This window comes from Neopelma chrysocephalum, unplaced genomic scaffold (assembly GCF_003984885.1).
Source record: "Neopelma chrysocephalum unplaced genomic scaffold, ASM398488v2 Primary Assembly neopelma1_24, whole genome shotgun sequence".
In the NCBI taxonomy this organism is placed as follows: Eukaryota; Metazoa; Chordata; class Aves; order Passeriformes; family Pipridae; genus Neopelma; species Neopelma chrysocephalum.
The window spans coordinates 21263891-21276036 of NW_020897693.1; the positions used below are offsets into that span (position 1 = coordinate 21263891).

The 12146-nt window shown below is 38.4% G+C and overlaps 1 protein-coding gene across 7 annotated transcripts in view; it reads right to left on the reverse strand.

The window, feature by feature from the left end:
- The window catches only part of SIPA1L1 (signal induced proliferation associated 1 like 1), a 191062-nt gene that overhangs the window by 108021 nt on the left and 70895 nt on the right, over nt 1-12146 (reverse strand). For 4 of the 7 annotated variants that reach the window (XM_027707499.1, XM_027707492.1, XM_027707522.1 and 1 more), the window contains one exon: nt 10638-10734. The exons of 2 other annotated variants lie outside the window; for them this stretch is intronic. The gene's annotated coding sequence lies outside the window, so the exon portion shown is untranslated. The remainder of the gene's footprint in view (nt 1-10637; nt 10735-12146) is intronic. One more of the 7 variants, XM_027707506.1, reaches the window with a different exon arrangement.

Genomic DNA, 12146 nt, shown 5'->3' on the forward strand with positions numbered 1-12146 from the left:
AGGACCTCAATATCCTTCCTGAACTGAGGGGCCCAGAACTGGACACAACACTCGAGGTGTGGCCTCACCAGTGCTGAGTACAGGGGAAGAATCACTTCCCTGGTCCTGCTGGCCACACTGCTCCTGATCCAGGCCAGGATGCCATTGGCCTTCTTGGTCACCTGGGCACCCTGCTGGCTCATGTTCAGCTTCCTGTCAATCCAAACTCCCAGGTCCCTTTCTGCCTGGTTGCTCTCCAGACACTCTGTCCCCACTCGGTTATTGTTTGCGAACTTGTGAGACAGAACAAACAGTGGTAAGCTCAATTATAGCAACACCGAGCTCACTGACCAACAAGTCTTCCCAGCCACCCAGGTATGATAAAGAAATTTGTGAAGTTCCAATGCCTCTAAAAGGTAAAAAAAACACTTTATGCAAAGAGCATTACTAATCTTCGGCAAATCAGCAGTATAATTTAAAGCTCATGGCTCTTGGTCCAACATTTCCATTTTTAGACAACAGTTTTTCTACATATCAGGTAAATCTTTTAAGAATCCTTCCTCTTAACCACAAAACACATAGAAAATAGAAAAAGAAAAACGTAATATAAGAGAATAAACAGCTGTCCAAACATCTACTTAAGTCCAGAAAATAAACCCTACATCACTGCAAGGACTTTCAGTCTTGAAAAGATTAGCCAGAGGCCTAACAGTGCCATGAATAAAACTCCCTTTAACTTGCTTTTTGGTTTGGGGATGGGGATAGGGGGTAGTTAAGCTTCTCTCTCAAAGTATTTTGTGAGAATAAAGATGATTTTACATTAGACCCCATTCCAACAAGTAAATGTTAATTTATTACTGGATTTATGCCTGTACCTGTCCAAATACAAGAAAGCTCCATCTGGTTTATATGAATACCACAAAATATTGGTCTATGTGTTACATATTATAATGATTGTACTGTTACAATAAAGGCAAATGATTCTGAGGTTTCTCCTGTTCTTGCCTGTGACAGATCTATCTCTGTATACTCTTCCGAATATAATTCATGCATTAAAACACAGACTGCAAAATGCCTCAGACTAATAAAATGTATTTTAAAAACTTACAAAATCTAGTTGATAATACAAAATACTTTCCCTGATTAACAAAAGGAATTTACAGTGCTTTCTTACACTCAGGGTCATCTTTGATTCACGTAAATTTACATTAGAGATACAGATGAGTTTATGAGTTGCTCAAACCAGGAAAAATATTTCTATAAACAACAACCCTCCAGTGTGATAACAAATACAATATTTTACATAAGATACAAATTAATATCTCCCTGTCCGCTATTTAAATTTTAGTATCATAAAACTAAAAAGAAATCTTATGTACTCACGTATGCTCTTCCACCACAAAGTATTTTGACATAGCTGTTTCTGATTTTTTGTACTACTTACTACTAAAACCATTTCAATATAGTTCTGCAATTCCTTATCAGAAGTACTTACTGTACAAACACTATTTTTCAAATACTAAATGGAAATGGCAGGTGTGGTGTATTTGTGCTAAACTAAACTAATACTGTAAGCCACAAAGTTAAACTGTAAAAACACAATCAAATACAGATTAAATAAGAAGAATATAAAAACTTTTTTACTAGATAACTGGGCTGAAATAAAAAGCATGAAAGAAGGGTATTTTTTAATTTGTATCAGCCATGATTAGGGTGATCCTGAGCTGTACCAACAATTCAAATGCCAAGCAAGATGTATTGTTTCAACCAGTCAATTTAGAACTGCCTCACCAGTCTATTTAGAACTGAAGCATAATCACTGCACAGGTAGTAACATAGAATAAAGTTGCTTTATAGGTAAATTGTATTTTCAGTTGAGATGACAGAACAGGCAGCAATCCCTATAAGGCTCATAGCTGGAGCACCAAAGCCAAACCTCAGACTCAAAGGTTGATTTCATTTGAAAAAAGGAAGGAAAAGGAGTCAGTTCTTGACAGCTTACCAAAAGACAAGAAAACTTCTCATATTTTTGCTATAATAGAAATATGGCCAAAAAAAAATCAGAAAAAAACAAAAGCAGTAACAGTAGTCCTTTGGTTACAAAAGAGCAAGCAGCTTCTGTAGCATCCTCAGATTTTGTCTAAAGGTGATGTTAGTTAAGACCTTCCATACCAGAATTTCAAAGTATGTATTAATACACGCTTGCAATTTTCCACATGCACAGTAAAGCTCTAAGGATCTCAAAAGGGTTTTTTACATTGATTTGCTTCAGAATTCAGTCATTCAAGGGAAAGACTAAATCTCGGTTTTCATTTAATAGGCAAAATTAGAAAACAACTTAAATCCTGATTACATAAAAATATTAGAAGAAGGTCAGTCATAATCCTCTTTGCTTTGTAAATGAACAATTCCAGTAGTGTCCTTAGAGCACCGAGACCATTTAGTTCATTCTCTGGAGGCCCCTATGGACTGAAGGTATGTAACTGCACAGATATCATAGAAAAATGAAGAACTATGTTACTTGATGAACATGGAATAACAGTAGAAATAGGTAATATAAATGCAGTAGGAATGCCTTTGGATATGTCACTAGAGATACTATTAATCTGGGGTAAACATAGGAAAGTTTAAGCCCTAACCATGAAAACAGGGGCCTAAACTCTCAAAAATTTTACATGCTGCAATGATTCACAGCTCTGAAGCACCCACTGTTAGGTGGCTGTACCAAACAGATAATCAAATATGAAAAGCAGACCCATTACCAATACAACCTGGCATTTCTCAATTCCTTGCAGCATTCTTTTTACTGAAGACTGTGAAGACATTTGTATCCATCATATTACACTCCAAAGTTCACAAAAAAGCCCCCACCAAACTCCCCCACACAAAAAAAACTACAATCCCCCCCAACCCACAAAAAACCAAACCAAACCAAACCAAAAAAACCCAAACCCCACTCACCAAAAAAACTCAACCCAACAACACAAAATTAATACCCACACATTGACAGCATTGGGAACTGTACTGAAAAGAACACTGGTTCTCTATCTTATCACCGTATGAAATTTCTACCATCGGTACCATACGCAATTCTGCTCTTCCCAAGTAAAAAAAGCTATTGCAGAACTAGGAAGGGTAAGAGAAAGGCAAAGAACAAAAGGTACTGGATTTCCTGATTCAGAAAGTCATGAGATAGAAGACATTAAAGTTTACAGCTATAAATCTGTCCTATCTTCCTCCATTTACATCTGTTGCTGTGCTCTGTCAGAGGTAGCACCATTATGGAGAGGGAACTTCAATTTGACCAAATACAGTAAGATAACTGTAACACTGGGTTTCTAGATGAAAGACAACAGTTACATTTTAATGTACAAGAAAATGTATCCAACTTGTCCAAATATTTAATCAGCTCTTCTGAATACCTTTCCAGTGTCTATCAAGATGGTCATGAGCATCAACATTACTTTCTGCATCCAAGCCATTTTAATAAAAGCAAAGCTAAAATAGCCAGAATAGCCTTTACTAATGAAGAAATGACAACTGCTTTGCAGAATAACCCAAGAGAGAGCACTTGGCTCACAATTCCACAGCTAAAATATTAAATAAGCCACTGCATTTACCTGCTCTTCTCTCTCACGTTTTCAGTCTGACCAAATCTACTGCTGCTTCCTTTTTATAGTCAAGGACTCCTTGACTTTTTATAGTCAAGGAGCAAAGATTTCTGAGGAACACTCCCTCACAACTGAGCATGTAAATGATTAAAAAATACTATAAGCTTCTGATTCTAAATTAATCCCAGACAGGGAAGCGCTCAGGCCACAGTCATTTTGCAGCTCATCCTCTTTCCACACAATCTCTTCCAAATAGCAACTTGTCTTCAGAGAGGAGAGACTAAAGCATCAGTTCTCCCTTCTCAGAGAAAGGAAAGGTGCACTGGTTCTCAACTTCAACCTTTTCCTCAGCAAGCCTCTGCAAAGAATTCTAACACAGGTGTTAGAAGGGAGAAAAAGAGAAAGCTATGCTGAAGAAAATAAATGCTGAAAAGCAGCAGAGAAAATAAAGGAAAAAAGAATAGAGTAAGAAAATAAAAGAAAGAGCACAAAGAAAAAAATTATATTAAACTTTCTCATATCCTGAAAAATCATACCTACACTACCACATATACATACACACATTTACTACACCTCTGAGCTACAGGCTTTACAAACGCATTACGAAGAGCACAGCAGCAAGTGGTTGTTCCCCTAAGGTATCACTGTCACACAAAGAAATCAGGGGCTTTAAGAGCTATGCTACACCAATACTGACAAGGCTGGGTTAAAAAAAAAAAAAAAAGGCAAAGAAGAATGGGGAAAAAAATGTCTTCTCCAGCATTTCCTGTGTTGCAGATATACAACCAGAAGCCTCCAAACAATTCCATGTGTGTGACACCAAGTAAACAGGTTGGTCCAACACGGATGAGGAAGTGGCTTTTCTACCTTTATTTTGTGTGCATAGGGAGTGGAGGCACTAAAGGCTGGCCAATCCAGCACACTGTAGGTGCAGCCTAGACCAGCTGACACATCCAGACACTCAGCCTCACAAACAACAGGACACTGATGTGGTTGAGGGAGAGGACCATTCTCACATGATCTCAGAAGGTTTGTGCACACACATACACAAAACGCCCAACAGCAATAAAACCAAAAATTCCACCATAGCACATTCCAATTTAATTCTATCCAAGCAATTCCTCAACTTTAAAAGACTCTTCCACCCTAGACTTGCCAGTTTAGAGAAAATTTTCCTCTTGTGTATTTTCTAATATATATAGATGCTAAAATGTAACTTGATGAGATTTAATGACCAACCTGGCTTCTTCTCTTTCCATTTTTTTTGAAGATGAACAGGCTTGGAAAAGGCTACAGCTCAAACATGTTAAGCTTCTATAAAAATGCCATATATAAAGCCAAAACTGAATTTTCAACTACCCTGATAAGTTAGAAAATCATAACCTTCCTTTGCTTAAAAAAACCCTATTTTTAATATAAACTGAAAAAGACTAAGTGACATATTAGTGATACCAAAGGTCAATAAAATAAATAGCAGAGCTTCAAGGTACTGAAGAACTGTATATTACTACCAATTCTTTACATAGGGAATTGATGGAATGAACTAGTGACTGATAACAAATTCAGCTAACAGCATATACAAGGCATAACACTGAATAGATCAACAGGCTATAAAATCTACACCCATTAACAGGAAGTGCTATTTATGAATTGCATTACTATTAGTGCCACAAAGATGGCTGAGACTCCCTTTTTACGAGAAATCACATGGAAAAGATGAAGGATAATAGCAACAAGTTGCTCCTGGGGAGATTCCAAGTGGATGCAACAGAAGTTTTTCACAATGACAACAATCACCCACTGGAATAATCTCCTTGGGGAAGTAGTGGATTTCCCAACATTATACACTTTAAAGATTTGGCTGGACAGGGCGCTGGGCCATCTTGTTTAGATCGTGCTTTTGCCAAGAAGGATTGGACCAGATGATCCTTGAGGTCCCTTCCAATCTGGTATTCTATGATAATGCAAAAATTATACAGCATCATTCACATCATGATGTGTACAGACATAATAATAATGGCCCATCTTCGCGAACGAAGATTTGGGGAAAGGTCTTTTACCTTTCCAGCCTGCGCAATGGATTTTTTAGGTGAGACACAGCCTGCGCTGAACTGAGCCCACCCTTTAATCCTAAGGTTCATCTGCCGGGGCCAAGCAAGCTTGGACAATGGCAGTGAGGTCCTCAGGACGTAGGTTTGTTTAGAGTGTCCTTCTCATAGATGGATGGCCACACAGGGCTAACGACCTCCATCAGGCCAGGAGACCGGGATTTGAACCCGTGGTCGCAGCAGTGAAAGTCCTGCACGCTAACCACTAGGCCACCAGACATGTATGCTATGCTATATACATAAAAAAACATGACTAATGCCTAATGCTGATGGCATCTGTAAAACTAGCATCACACTGTCTAGTAGGCACTGATCTTTATCTTCCATCCAATGGAGCAGAGTTAAGTTGTGGTTTTGCATTATGCATAAGCAGTGAATACAATTATGTTGAAAAGCAAGCCGATCTTCTCTGATCTCAAGTGGAAAGTGTGAATTCTGATCTTCACAGGTGACAGCTCTGTGCATCATTCCAATTTAGTAGTTAGCTTCCTTGAATCTGTGTCCCCAATAGAAAACATGAAACACACAGCCATGGCTAATGTTACGCAAGCTAATATCTACACAAGCAAGAATATCAAATAAGAGGGCAAAGCAGTTATTTTACTTCATCTGGCACAGAGAAACTGCTATGAGTTCTTGATTTTACATTTCAAGACAGATACTAAAGGATAAGAAGGGAGTGACCAAGAGAAGGAAAGAATTTGATCAAGCAGAGTTATAAACCCACCAGTGACTGAACATCTTTTGCTTTTAGGTAGATGGAATCATTTAAGAATTGCTCATCTCTGAATACCCAGAAATATTTTCATTGAAGCTTTCTTTGGAAATTCTGTATTTCAAGTTGGTGTATCTGTTCTAAAGCATGAATTTAGGAAATTTAATGGTCAGTGCAGTTGTAGTAGTAGCAGTTGCATATGTTCTCAAAACATTTTACAAAGGAACAGAGTATTTTGCTCTCTAGGGATAAAAAACAAAGCAGGGGAATAACACTAATGGTCCAAATGTTCCTACTCGATTGTCTCTTCTGTCGGGGGTCTGTTTGCTGGTTTTTGTTTGGTTTGGGTTTTGTTTGTTTTACTTTGGGGAAGGGGGTTGTTGGGGGAAGAGGGACTGTTTGTTTTTGTTGGTTTGGTTTTTTGTTTGTTGGGTGGATTTTTTTTGGTCCTTGAACTTACTGGGTTTTTTTCTGCTTCACAGATTCCACTTCTATTTAACGTCTCAGATTTATTTAATTGCTGAATCGTATTACTAACCTGCAACAATGAAAATATTTTAACTGCAAAAATGTGCTGCTATTCAAGTTTAAGAAGCACAGCACAATGTACTTTAGCAATGTGCAAGCTGAACAATGCAAAAAAAGAAAATACCAGGATTGCTCATTATTCACCAGCCAGTCCCACAAAATGTTAATATAGCAGAATCAACTAAAGAAAACATCTTGTTTGTTAATCAGTGTATATTTGTAATCATACATAGTTTTAAGCACATAGTTACTAGTTCTAAGTTACACTACATTGCACACTTTAAACATAAAGCTAGGGGAAATTCGTACACAGAATAATATACCTATTTAATCTACCAAGAGCTCTGTACATTTATGCAAGCCCCAGAACTCAGTTTTACAAAACCCAGACAATTTCCAAGGCATAGGATTGCAGTGATTAAGCACCCAGAGTTCCAGCCAGCCTCAAACAGGCTATGCTAAAATCCATGCTGTTAAAATCCTTGCAATCATTTTTAATCTAGGCTAGCTAGATTAATGCTGACTTGGGTGTGCCTAACTATTCAGAAATCAGGAAGTTTGCACACACAGCATGCCTCATTCTGGGCCTGCCTAGTCAACAGGTGCCTGGAACATAAAAGAGTATGGATCATTACAATCCATTCCATTGAATCTTCAGTCATTCTGGAGTAAGAAAACAGCAATCAAAGCATAAAACCCTCACCAGCTAATGGGCAGCCAAAAATTAATGGGATACAGGCTTTTCTCTTTTCATTCACTCATGTACACTTAGTTTCTGAATATCCAGTGCTTTCAGTCTCATACACACTGAAATGAAGGTGAGACTTTTACCATGAACACCCATTTCCTATTACAATAGACACAGTTAGCTATTAAGAACATTATTCAGTTTTGATGAATGGTCTTATTGCTATTCTCCAGTTCTAGAGTACTTTAACTAATCTCTAAACTACCACATGTGAACTTCTGGTAACTCATGACACTTTTATGTTTACATTCTTTACATGTTTACGTTCTTTACCTGTTTTATGTTTATATGCTTTTCTGTTAAAGCATAAATGAATGTAAAAATAGAATAAGTACTTTCTATTTCTTTTCCATTTAAAGATAATTACTGCAGTTATCATTACAATACCACAGTGTAAAAATATTACACAAGGCAATCACTAACCTGGGAACAAACATGCATCACCTTGGGAACATACATGCATCCAAGACACCTATTTCCTTTGAGTCACAGGTGCATATGCATGCACACGAAATATATATGTGCATTCCTCAAGCAACACCCTTTCTTTATAAGGAGGCCAAGACAGTAAGCACTAATTGCATGGGGTTTTCCTAACTTTCTTTAGACTCCTCAGGGAAACAACTTTCACTGCAAACCTACACAGTTCTAATAACAGAAACCTTTGTATAATCACCAACTAAACCTTGGGGAAATCTCTGGGGAAAAAAATTAAAACCTGCAAAATGTAAGTAAGGAACACAACTTCGTACATCTCTCCTCCTGGCCACTCAGAGAAACGGTACCCAAATAGCTTCTGCCTCCCTTTGCAGGGAGCACAGCACTACATATCCTTAAGCACATCCTTGTGGAAAAGCAAGAATCACTGAGGTAAAACCTTTCCCACCTCAACCCCACCCAAACAGTCTTTATTACTAGGGATAAATGAAGCCACGGGGCTTCAACCTGTCAACAGGAAAACAACAATACCGATAAAACCAGCAGCTTTAAACATTATCCTACAAAATGTAACTTAAGGTCAACATCAGCTGCTTGCACACAGTGGCCATCCCTTTCTCTTTCCTCCCCCCAGTCCTCCTCTTCATTTCAAGCACAGGTCAAAAAGAAATAAGCAGTCTAAGTTGTATGTAGCATTTTACAAGTTTTATTCTGTCAGTATTAACTAAGTTTATGCTGCTGAATGTCTTGCACCTTAGTATCTTTACATTTTTTATGGAAAGTATAAGGCAAAAGTCCTAAACTGCAGAATCCAAACATAGGAGGGGGAAAAACTGCTCACTTACCTTCCACCAGTAAGTTAAATTAATAGCTAAGACTGCTTTTACTTCATCACTCAAGACAGCCCTTTTTCACTGTCTGTGCCCCACTACACAGTGTTCAGGTTCGCTCTGATCCTAAATAGTCCCTTGGGACCACAAACTTCAATAATAAACAAAACACACTTTTGTATGGCATCATGGGAGAGAAATGGACACTATTTTCTCCTCAATCAGTAACTTGGAGTGCTGCATATCATAGAAAACCACAATAATGATTGTGTGAAAAATCAACACTAAAGATGGTGCCAAGTTAAAAGGTAAGATGACTCAAAGGGAAAGACAAAATAATTAAAATAGCCTTTTCCAAGGGCTCCACTAGGTCAGTGAACAAACATATTTGTTTCCAATATTTATGTCCTTTGAAGGAAAGGTTTTGTCACTACAGTAAGTCAAACCTCAGAAGCTGAGCCTCTGCCAACACAATGCAGCTTTGCTGACAGTATTTCAGAAGAACAGTTTTAAACTGACACTTTTGACACAACAATATTCTCTAAAGCAACGGGGTAGATTCTCTCACATAAGAAACCTATTTATTTCTTTAGACATCTAACAGACTGATGAACTGATGTTACAAGGGAGGGTTTTGTCTTTGGCAGCAGTGTTTACACTGTCACTTCGACTGGACTTCCTTTGCATATCCTACACCTGTAGTTTTAGTATTTGTTAATAAACATGTGATTAAAACTTGTTCAGTGGGGGGAGCTGTGGTTTTACTACCTGGTTGCAAATCTACTTAAACTGATCTAAGTTGAGATCTCTAATGTTGTTCTTCCTGCAGTCCCTAGCAAGTATTCTGGTCACCTCCCTTCAGGCAGCACTGCTGCTTGCACAACCTGTTATTTCAAGAAGCTGATCCATCTGAAAACAAATCCAACCCTGCCTATCTTTGCAAAACCAACAACACTGCTCTCCATCCCTTCTCTCCCACCCTCCAAAACCGCACACTGCAATTTTCCAACCTTCTTCATATGCCACCTTGAACCGGGTCATTACACACCTGCAAAGGACTTGCATTTGATACAAGGCAGAGGACAAGGCTGCATGGGCAGAACTGGAGCATCTCACACTTGCAGCATCCTTTTTATCTTTTCACAAACTTCCTATAAGTATATTACATTTCTCTGCAAAAGGACAAATCATGTACTAAAAGACCAAAAGTCTTTTTCAAGCATCAGACACATTCAGAATAATCATCCCTTTCTTTTTCTTTTAAACATACGTTTCACAAGTAGAGTAAAAGAAACCACCTACAAAAACTACTATGTTTTAGAAAATGTGACAAAAGCAGGCATTCTGTCACAGCCTGAACAGAGTCCAACCTGCTGTTATGAACACTTCAACACACACATAGTAGAAAGGGGGCGAGGGAGTAGCCATCTAGTCCCCTTGCATCTCCCTCCTGGAATAAGCTCTCATGTATAGAGGATGCATTCAGCACCAGACTGGAATATAGTCTGGCACTCAGCAGCAGCCAGCCTACCGGGGTAAGTCATCCTGCTGGAGACCACTCCTTATGCATTGTATGAAACACTATGCACTCCCAGCAGTCACAAAGCCAACACTGATTTTGAAGCAACTAGCAGTACTCCAAAAGGTCAGATGGACAGGAAGCAGAATATGCACTCTTACCTACCCAAATTCTTGAGAAGGCCGGCACATGGACCTTTAGCAAAAGCTCCAGGTGGATGTCACGATCAACTCCTGATGAATTATACCACAGTGAAACCTAGAAACAGAAAGACCATGGGCATGAACTGGGAAACGAACAAGTGAAATATTTTTCAAAGGTAAAAGGGTACTCTGAAAATTTTGCTTGTAAGAAGCCAGAAGCAATAATGAAGACTTATAAAACTGTGAATCTATTAATTTTTTGCACTTAACTCACACATCTGAGGGAGCCTACACAACAAGTTTCTCACTGTAACAATCCCAACCTTTCTTTATCATCGCTTCTCTGAATCAAGTTATTTTCTTCCAGAACACATCCTGCCAGCATTTGGAGATTAAACACACATTGGGTAACACTTGAAAGAAAGGGGACATCTAGTAGTGCTGTGGCCCACTTTTTTTCCTCACTGCTCAACATAAAACTATCACACATGTCAAACAAGGGAGAGCAAGTATTTATCTAAAGTCACCAGCAGCAGTCCTCTATGAAGTCTTGCTACTCTGAAGAGCAGCAAGAAAAAAAAGGTTTCAAAGCGGTCCATCCTATTTACTGGGTCCTGTAATATAATCTGTATTGTTTCAGCATTAGCGTTAACATCTGACCTCTGTGTATTGCTACAAAAAGCTTGCATCTCTAGATGATAGGAGGCCTCTAAAATTAGACTGGGCAAACAGATGTAACCATGGAGATGTATGCTGCATTCCCTAGAACTCTGCAGAGGCACAAGCTGGAGGCAGAACACATACCACCAATGAATTTTTGTCCTCCTCTACTCCCACCAAACTCACGTGTTAGAGAAGATGTACAGTGAATCATATCAAAGAGATAGATTATAATCCAACTTTAAATAAGGAGACTAAAGAAGACCTAGATAATTTCTCCAACCTGGTTTTCCCCAGTCCAGTTCACCAGAGAGCTACATGAGCACTTGTGCTGACATGAGGCAGAAAAGGTACAAGACAGGATAAGCAGACAAGAATGGTTCTGTTCAGCTTCAATGGCAGCATAAACTGCACATAATACCGTGGTACAAGTGCTATTTGTAATAATTGTCACTGAAATTTGATAGGTTGATAAGCAAATCATTTTAAGATATGCATTGCTACTCTCCCAACAGTATTTCTTTACAGAGTTGAATAAACTTTGAATACCTGGTAGCAAGAAAATTAGCATCAACCAAAATTCTTTAAGAAATGCCAGACAGCATTATCAACAGAGTTCAAGAAATGAATTACTGCTATCTTCTTTTGAGCAATTACAAATACAGCTGGGGGGGAGGTTTATTGCAAGTTAAGTTTAGGTTTATTTACAAAATATTGCGTGAAATCAAGACCTTGGAAAAATGAGAAGCATCATCAAAAGAGCTGCAGTACACAAAAAAATAATCATCCAGTGCAGCAAAAGCAGTTTCAAAAAGGTATAGAAAACTAAACTCATGTTTAAAATAAGGTAACACTCCAGGAAGAACT